Source organism: Salarias fasciatus (genome assembly GCF_902148845.1).
Source record: "Salarias fasciatus chromosome 23 unlocalized genomic scaffold, fSalaFa1.1 super_scaffold_20, whole genome shotgun sequence".
In the NCBI taxonomy this organism is placed as follows: Eukaryota; Metazoa; Chordata; class Actinopteri; order Blenniiformes; family Blenniidae; genus Salarias; species Salarias fasciatus.
Genome location: NW_021941230.1, coordinates 15,864,733 through 15,876,127, shown reverse-complemented (window position 1 = coordinate 15,876,127; position 11,395 = coordinate 15,864,733). Strand labels below are relative to the sequence as shown.

The following is an 11,395-nucleotide window of genomic DNA, read 5'->3' as shown; positions in this document are numbered from 1 at the left end:
GATCGAGAGTGATCCGGATCACGGCACTTGGCTCGATGCCTGGCTCATCAGGGGACGACCTTGGACTACGGTTGCTGTGTCTGGTCAGGGCTCTACTTTGTTACGTTAAGCGCACAGCTGGCTTTCACACTACGGACCAGCTGTTTGTGAGGTTCGGGGCCAGGGGGCGTGGAGCCCCGCTGTCCTCCCAGCATCTCGCCCACTATTATTATTCAAAAAATCTAATAGTCAGCACTTGCATCAAATTATATTGAGATCACCTGGAGCGTCAGGTGAGGAAGATCAGCTTCAAAACAGGAGCAGATTTAAAAAGTAAACAGGTTTGTGGGAACATGGAGGAACCTTGTAAATGGAATAAAGGACAGAGGCAGGTCTGTCTTCTCAGACGTTTTTGCAGATTATTTGACGTCTTCTGTTTTTTCTGTTTCTATTAAAACTTGAAGAGACGAATGTGGAAGTACTCGTGCAGGATTCCACGCGTTATTCCCAGAACAGCCAGAGCAGCCAGAGAGAAGAGGACGGCCAGAGTCAGGTAGAAGCCAGGCAACCTGTTCTTGGCGGCCTTGACGTAGCCGTTGATGTAAAGATGCCGCGCGAACATATATAGCAGTCCTCCTGCGACCGCAGTCGGCTCATGAAAGAAGAGGCCAGAGGTCCACAAGTTCACCAGGAAGAGCGGGTAAAACTCCACACAGTTCTGATGTGCTCGGAAAGCCCGTTCGAACTCCGGCGGTCCGGTGACGGCGGGAGGCAGCACCTTGTGGGCCATCCGGGACCACCCCACCCGCCGGGCCAGGTACCCCATCTGAAGAGCAGACAGAAGAGACATGGCAGCCAGCCCGCCATGTCAGTTTTCTGTGAGAACAGGAGTTCTGTCGCTTAACTGTGTTGGCTCTCATCCAGTCCGGGTTCTGCTTCCTTGTGGGGGATCCAGACTGGGTGTGTTTACCACCTGCCATTGTGACTTTGTCTCCGCCGGCATGTGTGTGCCGTTGTTACGGTGCTTAGGCATGTCTGTGGGCAGCGCCTCAGTGCGAGGCTGCCTGCCGCTGGTGTCTTGCAAGTTGATGTGGCTGTTCTGGATGTACGGCCTGCCTACTTCCTTTTTCCCGTGCCAATCCTGTCAGCACGCCAGCTGGGAGTACATTCATCCCTACAGCCTCCGCCTTGGTGAGTACCAATAGCGAAGCCCGTAGGTGGGCTTAGCACCACACAAAGTAGAATTAGTAGTTACTAAACGTAACTCCAGTTCTACGAGTGTGTGCGTGCCCACCTACCTGCAGGCCCAGCTGTCTTACTTCCTTTTCTACTGGCTGTTTCAGAGGAAGGAAGTGGAGCAGGCGTGCGCTGATTATATCCCCTTGATGAGGGACGTGGCTGGGGTCTGTTACAGTGTTGGGTAGTCGGGCTTATTTTTCTAATCAGTTTCATACCAGAAGGGGGTTTCTCATGGGTGAGTTGTTAGCCCTCCACAGGGTAGTCGGTTGGTGGGCCTGCCACCTCACTGGGGTCTTTGTTTGTCTGGAATCTACCTGGAGACCGTCCCACCAAGGGTGACTCTACCAGGAGCAAGCTCCAGACGGTATCGCTCTCCAGGATCACTGGAACGCACAAGCCCCCTTGCCACATCAAGGCCAAGACCCAGAGGGAGGGGAGCCACAGTGACAGATAACGGGGATCTTAAACCAGAGATTCTCCGCAGGAGAGCTCAGGCAGCCTCTGCCCTGCAGTCTCTCTGGAAATCACTCTGGTGGCACCAAGCCATCTCATGCATGGCGAAGCTCCAAATCTAGAACACCACCATACTCTCCATTCTGTTATATGGCTCTGAAACATGGCCCTTAAATAAGACCCAGGCCACAAGAATAGATGGCTTTGATAGCAGGGCTCTCAGAACCATCGAGAACATTAGGTGGCCACAGCGAATATCCAGCGAAGCACTCAGAGCCAGCACAAACCAGCCCAGAGCCTCCTGCCTGGCTGCACAACGCTGCATCCGCTGGTTCGGGCATGTTCTTCGTCTTCCCCCTGACCACCCAACAAGAGCCATTCTGAAGTTTGACCCTAAGGCCGCAGGCTGGAGACGACCACGAGGCAAGCCCTGCACTCGATGGCTCGACTTGATTGTGGACGACCTCCGACAACATGGAATTACCGTGAAGGATGCAGACCTGCTGGCACAAGATCGCCTGTATTGGAAACACCTGGTTTTTCTGGTCGGCTCTACGCAATGGGACGGGACACCAGCCCCAACGCAGGAGCATGACTGACTGACTGACTGAGGGGTGGCAGTGTGCCAGCGCGTGTAGGGGATTGGCGCGTCGGTTTTGGATTTTTCTCAGTGGTTGGCTGGTGCCAGAGATGAGTACCAATAGTGAAGCCCGTAGGTGGGCACGCACACACTCGTAGAACTGGAGTTACGTTTAGTAACTACTCATTTTTTCTTATAAATCTTATAAACATATGATGAATGAAATAAATGACCACTTGTCAGAATAATTTACCAACAGAAAACACTCCATTATGGTGCGTTCACACCAGACGCGTGGCGGGCGTCGTCGACGCTTGGGACGCCTCGAAGCTGACGCTTGTGACGCTTCAAGCATGACGCTTGACACCAGGTGGTCACAAAGCTCGCGACGCGCGTCAGTTTATTGGCGTGCAGGAGGCTGATTTCTGTTTCCAGCTATGGCGGATCGCATCTGGAGAGTGGCTCGGCTTTATTTGTTAAATAAAGCTAGACCGCGTCGTCATTGGAAAAGTCGCTATTGGCTGGTCTACTCCTCTCTGCTCTGACTGCAGCAGGGGGCTGCTGCTGAGACTGACCGCTTGTGAGTGCTTTGGGATGGGGGAGGGGCTCACGGCAGCACCCGCTGCTCATTAACGACAGGAACGAGACGTCCTGTCATGTCTCCAGAGCATCAAAAAAGGTCGCTAGATTTGTCGCTAGTCGCTTTTGACAAAAAAAGTCGCCAGATTTAACGAGAAAGTCGTCAAGTTGGCAACACTGGCTGGCCCGCATCGGTCCTCGGATCACTCATAGTGACGTAGCACCTGAGGGATCGTCTCTGATTGGTTGACGCCCAGCGGCAGCGCGTCGAAAGTCCAGTTTTCCAGGCTCTCAAAAAGCGACGCTCCTGACGCCGGGGACGCGCGTCGTGGGCATCGACGCTCGAAATGCTCGAAAGTCGACGCTCCTGACGCGCCGCCCCGCCCTCTGCCGCTCTGCGACGCTCGTCCACATAGACTTTGCATAGAAAAGCGCCGCTCATGAAGCCCGCAACGCGTCCGGTGTGAACGCACTATCAATCTATTCAAATGTTTTGTGACAATTAGTGCAGTCAAGTGATTAAAAAAAATTTAATTAATCACCACATTTGTAATTAAATAATCACGTTTTTCATCTGATATCTGCTTCAGTTCCCAAATAAAGAATGTGAATTCTAGGACATCACAAAATTGTAGTGCATGACTAATCAAATGAATGCACTAAAAACAGACTATTTGTAAAATCTTATTTTTATTAGCTCACTCAATTCAAAATACTGAAAGAACAGCATGCCTCTAAATAAGGCAACATCAAGAACAAAAAGCCATGACAGACATGACAATGTTTCCAGGAGGGTGATACAAATCACAAGCTACAGTATCTGGTGCATAACAACTCATACCCAAAAGCCCACTGCAGGATCTGGGGGCAACAGTTAACATTACAGAATCTGTCAACTCTGTCTTCTTGAGCCAGTTGCTAAGACAGACAAGCTTGTTTACATTGTCTGAGTGTACGGCTGCCCTCTTCTTTTGTATGACGTTACCTGCAATGGAAAAGAGTCTCTCACATGGCATCAGGGGCTCTCTGGCTTGTCCGCAGGTGAAGTTCTTTTGTACTCGCAGGGCTTTGCTTGAAATGCCCTACTAGTTTGTGGAACTTTGCCAGGGCCGTGTCAAAGCCGCTGTCCTCAAGGCAGACTGTGATAGTTCTTTGCAGCATGTGTACAGCAGATGGAATGTGCTCGAAAGGCAGCCGGCGTGCTGCAGCGACCACTATCGATTCCTATGGTTGTTACTTTATTTTTGATTTCCCATTCTTTTGTTACAGCATCAAACTACTCAACACATGCATCAGCGTAATGACGGGTCACCGTTTTGCTCACGGAAAAAACTTAAGTTTCCACTAATGGTCAATTAGGTGTTCTGTGACTTCCAAGTAATTATGATTGCTCACCGAAGTCCAGTAATCCCCCGTTAATGCGACGTGGTGGGGCCCCTGCCAACAGTTCTTCTTTTGCGCATCGCTGTACAACTGGTGAATATTTTTCATCACTGTCGTTCTTGAAAGTAGCTTGAAAGTTACATCCGACGACGCTATCTGAAACGCCTCATTTAGCCCTTCGTCTTCCACGATTGAAATTGGCCTGCGGTCACCAGCAACCCACTTTCCAATTGAGTTTCGACAGTTTTTCTGTGGTGGCTTTGCTCATTCGTTTCTGAAGTTCTGTAAGCGTGGGCTGGTGCAGTGAGCTTACAGTAGCACTCGCAACATTAACGGTGGAACTTGTCCCGACGTGTTTGGCGTTTAAATGATACGTCAGGCTGGAGCAGCTTCAGTGATGAGAAAATTCTTTTTTTACATAAGCTACAAATAACCGTGATTTGGTTGTCTGTCCCGTCTTCATTTTTTTTTTCTTGTAAATTCAAAGGTCCTAGCAAAGATTTGCTTGCTTCTCTCACAGGGTCCATGGAGTCCATTCCTGTTGTCACCGCAGTTTAGATTGTTTCGACAGATGACGTTAAGTGACATACCACTGCCATGTATTGGTGATTCAAAGGGCCAACATTAAAATGTTCATGTGCTATAATTTATCGTGCAATAAATTTTAGAACGGATTAATTTGCATGGAATTAATTAAATTAGTGCGTTAAAGTGACAGCCTTAGTGATGACATGAGGAGAGACAGCAGTCGAATTAAAGTGGACCTATTATGTTATTTTTCAGTCGCGTCATATAGGTCACAGACACCTAAAAACATAGTATATAAGTTTGTTTGCCCCAAATTCGTCCTATGTTCGGGGTTTGAGCAGTCTAAAAAGTGGCTCTGAGGAGCCTTCTTCAGAACAGCCTGTTTTTGACAGCCTATTTTCCGTGATGAATTTGAACGCATCTGGCCACGCCCACCTCATAAATTAGCTGTCGTTAAGAAAGCACCTTACAGGAAGTTGCATCGGAAGTTTCAAAATAAAAAACAGTGCACGACCTCACGGACGTAAACTTTTTCCTGTATGTTGTTATTCCGCTGCCTCGGGAGGAGAGAATCAGCTCAACAGGGTCCCAGACAGTAGCAAACGCGGAAATTACTGTTTTTATATAGAATGAACCAAACAGAAGGAACTATTGGATGAAGAAAAGCACTCATTTGAGATCAAAAACAAACCATCCTTGCTGGAAGTACTGTAAATTACAGATAAATGTGGCTGGACGAGCAGAGCGACCTTGCAGAAGCGAAATGAGGTGTGTTTTTTTTTTAAATAAGACACCTTTTAAAGTGAATTTTGCATAATATGACTCCTTTAAGGTATCAGACTGTAGACAGCATTTCAATAGAGGTCTGTACTTCCATTTAGTTTAAAAGCTGTCTTTGAATGATCAGGGCTGTATCTCTGTCACAAGGGTTGGGAGGGTTACTTTAAAATTGTAATTTGGTGCAGTTACAAGTTACATGTCAAAAAATGTAATCAGTAAATTACTCTAATTCCTTCAATTAAAAAGTAATGCACCAGATTACTTTTAGATGACTTCACCAGCAAACATAAAAATAAAGACATAGACAATTACAATGTGTCATTGACAACAACATAAAGCAAACACGAAATGCTCTGCTGAACTCTGTGTGTTCGCCCCAATTAATGCCAACAGAATGACCTTTAAACTCTAACCTACTGAGAATCTGACTTTCTGTCTTTCTGACTCAGGATCAGCTCCATCAGCTCAAACTTTGTTCCTCCAGTAGTTCTACAGAACACCAGCAGCACCAGGAGCCGCATTGACAATGATTAAGAGACATTTATATCATATACTCAATCTGCTGTATAACTGTAATGCTGTAGTGAGAAGCAGTATTTTGTGTTCAGGTATGCCATGCAGAGTATTTTTTCAAGAGTTAAGAGTTCAGAGTTCATTAATCCCTCAGTGACCGAAGGAAACGTTCAGTCTCCAGTAAATCCTCCATCAAGGCTGCAGTAATATTGCCTCCATCAGATTCTTCTGAGTTCAGGCTGGGGAGGCTGTGGTTCTCAGCAGCAGGTCCCTGACAGGTTAAGCTGGCAGGCTAAGAACACTTTAGCTTCACTGTGAGTTCGGGTGTGTTTCATACCTGTAGATGTTTCTTCAGGTTTGATGATGAATCCCTGGACGCTGAGAGCATTTTCACAGCTGGGAGCAAGGCCGGATTAACCATTAGGGCAACTGGGCAATTGCCCAGGGGCCCGAGACCTACAGGGACACACAGCAGTAGCCGCATAACCAGAGCAGAGGCGTAACTTACAAAGGGTTGGTGGATTATGAAAACCCACGGGCCCTCTTGTGGTGAATTCTACTGCCGAGGATTTTTGTTTATTTGTTTGTTTGTTTAAATCCGAGGCGGAATGAGCAGCAGCTGCTTCTCTCCAGCCAGAGGCGCCTCTACTGGCTAGGGCCCCGAGCTGAAGGGGGCCCCGAGGGACGGCTGACATCAGTAAATTTCAATGACAAATTAAAGGCGCTACAGTAGACGCTGCAACGACAGCATGTCGAAAATCCCCCTCATGGGGCCCTTTCTGAGTGCTCAGCGGTTAGTTGCTCGTAGGAGGGCCCCGACAGACGGCAGATATCAGCGACACAACTTGAAATCCCCGGATAATCTACAATGACACGTCTGGAACCTACCTAATGGGGCCCCACGACTACCCGGCTTGCATCAACGTGATGCATTACATGCAGTCAACGGCTGTGTTCGAAACCGCATACTTACCTACTACTCATACTAACTTATTGAGTATGCAGTGTGTTTACACTGGCAGTATGCGATTTTGAGTATGCGAGAAGTTCCCGGATGCATACTGCATTCGCTAGAAATGTTGAGTAGACATCGTGAGTTCACTACTCATACTAAAATTGCCCAAGATGCAACGCAACGGAAATTTGAATAAACTTTATTCAGTTCACAATGATTGTTTCTTAATGATGTACATTTAGCAAGCTGAGTATGTTTCTAGATATATTTTTCCCTCCAATTTTTGTGCTCGTAGGTATGTTATGTTACGAGATTTCTGATTGGATTGACATTGATTAAAAATATATATATATATAGGGCTGCACAATGTTGGGGTTTACGATTGGTAATTGGGAATAAATTACTAAAGTATTGATTACTGAGAGTAATGGATTACTTTAGGTAATTTAGTTACTTATTAATTTGGGTAAATTTTGATTTACCAATTAATAATGGCAGGCCATTAACAGTGGATCACCAATAACAATCAATTATGGCATAATAAACTGTTTAAAGTGAAGCACCAAGTAATTTAACCCAACATCAATTATTATTAATCAGAATAAATGGTTATTTATTCGTTAATAATGTTAAATAATCAGCTATTTGGGAATGGAGTAGACCACCGAGTGATTTAACCATTAACTTATTGATTAACAAGGTGTTATTAATTAATCAATAATGCCGCAAATTACCAATTACTGGAAATGGGTAAATTACAGAAAATGAGCTGAGGGAAGTTGTGAATTATGCATTAAATAAACCTGTGGGTTATTTAATTGATAATTCCGGGGCACCACCTCGTCAGAGGAACATTCATTACCAATTTTCAGTCTCAAAGATGGAAAGATAATTTAAGATGGATGTTAATCTTTGGATAAACAACCGTTAAATTATCAGAGAAGGTGTGAGATCGCGCATAGACTGTCCAACCATGGGCATTTGTCACAAGACATCCACAAAGAAGCATGAATCGTTCAGTTCAGTTAATGAGCGTTTATTAACAATGTCTATTACTAATTAACACATGATCAACAAAACAAAACATTCAAACTTGCAAGTCCTGTGGGTGTGTGTGTGTGTGTGTGTGTGTGTGTGTGTGTGTGTGTGTGTGTGTGTGTGTGTGATTGTGGGCGTGAGCGTGGGTGTGTGTGTGTGGCAGAGGGCCACCCTAAGCGACAGGAGTCGATCCTGAGTCACTCACGAAGTAGGCGTGACTCGGGTCACGCTCGGGTGTTCGTGAATGTCCGGATCGCTGAGGAGTCTGCACGTGGGTGTCCGCATTCGCGGTAGAGAGAGGGAGAGAGAGGATGAGGGAACGCCCGACGGGCGGCGCATCTGTGGACCCCGCGATCCACGCTTGCGTAGATGAGAGAGAGAGGGAGAGAGGATGAGAGAGCGGGGGAGTCTCTCCGGTCCCGGGTCTGGGCTCCGCGAACTGAGGGGGAGCGGGGCGACGGTCCCTGTCCGGCTACCACGGGAGGGGTAGCGGGGAGGGGCGGAGTGAGAGAGTGAGAGAGAGAGAGAGAGCGAGCGGGCGAGTGGCGCGCGTGCGTGCTCTCGACTCGAGGTCTACCGCGCTGTTCAAATACTACTCTCGGGTTAGTAAAGAGGAAAGGCGGAGGAAGATGAGCCTGTCTTCCTACCTCACACGCACAGATGCAGGGCGAGCCAGCATCTTGCGGGTTGTGGGGAGGAAGCGCGTGCTCGTGAACGTGCGCACAGGGGCGCACGAGGAGAGAGAGAGACGGAGCAAGGTGAAGGAAGGAAACAACGGAAACAGCAATGCATATATCATGAACGGCTTCAGTCCTGGTTCACAATAAAAACACACAAGCATTGAATCATCACCACTATCTAAGCTGCCTAAAGTCTGCCCAGGTCTCAAACCTTGTGTGATGGGGCTTTAACGAGCGGCTCTCCGCCGCTGTGGGTCCTGTGGCTGATGAGGTGTTCGGTGGGGAGATCAAAGCCGTCGCTCTGATCTCGATCGGGTTCTGTTGCGTCCAACAGAACCTCAGGCTCTTGGAGAGATCCACGTGGAAGAAGAAGTCCCGGTTCCTCTGTCCGGGTCCTCAGTTGGGTTTTGGCTGCAGGGGGAGGAGAACGGAGGAGCTCTGAGCCGTGGTCCGGCCGGTGTCTTCGGTCTGCTCCGGGGGAGTCCCTGCCGTTCTGCTCCGCTGGGAGAAGGGGCTTCACCGGTGAAGAGAAACTGGTCCCAAAAGTCCCGGCCAGCGGGTCCGTTAGGTACCGGATATAATCCGTTGGAGGGACGGCTGTGCGTCCTTCCTGGATAAAATTCTTTTAGAACTCTGAAGATGGAGGGCGGGATCTCCACTTTTGAGTGGCGGTCGCTCAGCCAATCAGAAGGCGATCTGAGTCCTCCCTCCGCTGCTCTGGGGAGGAGCCTCACGAGCGCCCTCGTGAGGTTGGCAGTGGTATTGCACCCTTATCTGACTTCTTTGTTCTGTGAGGAGAGATAAGGCCATTACATGTGGGTTTCTTTGTTCTGAGCACATGGTGGAGGAGATGGGCAGCCATCTCAGGTTCTGGGGAACAAGATGGCAGTGGCCTCCTGCTGAGAGGAAGAAGTTTCTCTCTTTGTTCTAGAGAGCTTCAAAGTCTGCTGCGTCTCCACCACAGCGGGGGTCATGTCTCCTTCATGACGGGGGACAGTATTCGCAGACAACATGACTCCGGGTCATGCCTTAGCTGGGTCTGTCCATCAGTGCGTCCCCAACAACAATTAATCGAATTTTGATCATGATCACGATTTTGGCTGCTGCGATTAAATTTAGATGATCGTGGCGATTTTTAAATTGAATAAACGGGCTCTGTTGCGTGTCAAATCAAGCACTTTTTTAATCCAACAATCAGCCAACCACCAGGGGGCGACCTGAGCCGTGTAGCTCCTGCTGCCTTCAGGGACACTCCGTAAAAGTAGCTGCTGATGGACGCCACTGCGGTGTCTCAGTCAGCTGTTAGCTTAGCTGTTAGCCACCGATGAAGTAGCTGGCTTTGAACGATTCCTTCATGCTCAAACATCAGTCGATGGAACGCATCTCAACTTCTGTACCGGTGGAAAGAAGATGTAAATGCTGAGCGTCTCGGACAGAACGGGAAAAGCTGTTATTGACGGACAGTTCAGGATGTGAGCGGCGTAGCAGCGGCTTGGAGAGAAAGAGGGAATCATTGTTCTGGTAGGTTTCATTTCTGGGTTTAGCGTGGCTGTTTACTGTTCTCTTGTTGTTTTATCTTCAGCTTGTTGTTCAGTGATCATCGTGTTGCTCTCAGGGGTTAGAATGCAGCAAGTGACGGTCGCTCAGCTGTGAGGCGTTCAGGTTCCAAAGTCATAATCCGGCTCTTTTCAGAACAGAGGTCTGGTCAAACGTTTGTAAAAACTCACAGTCGGCGCGTCTATATGTTCGTTTCTAAGGGAAAGCGATCGTTCACAACATTGACATGGTTCTAAATAGTTGTTTAGATTCTAATTAAAACATCTTCAATTATGTGCGCATGCACACCAGACTTCGCTGAAGTGCTGAAGACGCACATCTTCAATTTGACACAAAAAAATGCAATAAAAAGGTATGTTTTACATAACATAATGAATAATCGTGATGAATAATCGTGATTACAATATTGACAAAAATAATCGTGATTATCATTTTGGCCATAATCGTGCAGCCCTATATATATAAAAAAAAACACATCTGACAACAAGTCCATGTTGAAAGCGACCATGATGTACCGAAGACGGCGAGCCGATCTTTATTGAAGAGCTGAAAAAACTCTCCGTCGGTAAAGCATCATAACTGGTCCGTTAACGGGACACCGGTCCAAACGGTGATGTTAAGCGAGATATATTGCTGAAAGATTGGCTTCTTGTTTTCAAAGTAAAAGCACAGATTTATCACTGAGGTTTTTTTTGCATGAGAAAGGGAAAGGGGTGGTTTATTTTGGTGAAAATAACCGGAAGTGCGTTGCTCACTGCGGCTGGCTTGAATTTCGCCGAATTCGTCCAAACAAAATTATAAACGGCTGGTATTCGGACAAATAAACGACACACTTGGGCTCTAAACCACCACTTTGTCACCTAATTTACAAAAAAATCTTGATGAAGTTATACATTTGAAGAGTTTAGAGCGAAAGTGAAATCAGCTTTAGCCGGTCGATTTCTGCTCAGGGAGGAGTGCAATGCATTGTGGGTTATTATGTAGTATGCTGTAGTGTAAACACTTTGCATACTGTTTGATGGACTGAGTAAGCAGGATGCAGGATGGATAATATGAGTATGGAAGGATGTAGTAGGCAGTATGCGGATTCGAACACAGCCAATATTCGGCCATACGACGCCATGACTGCAT

General features: G+C 47.4%; 1 pseudogene; it reads right to left on the bottom strand.

Annotated features, from left to right (window-relative positions):
• Window positions 1-286: 286 nt before the first annotated feature.
• On the bottom strand, window positions 287-847 carry LOC115383896 (microsomal glutathione S-transferase 2 pseudogene; annotated as a pseudogene).
• Between the last annotated feature and the right edge of the window lie 10,548 nt (window positions 848-11,395).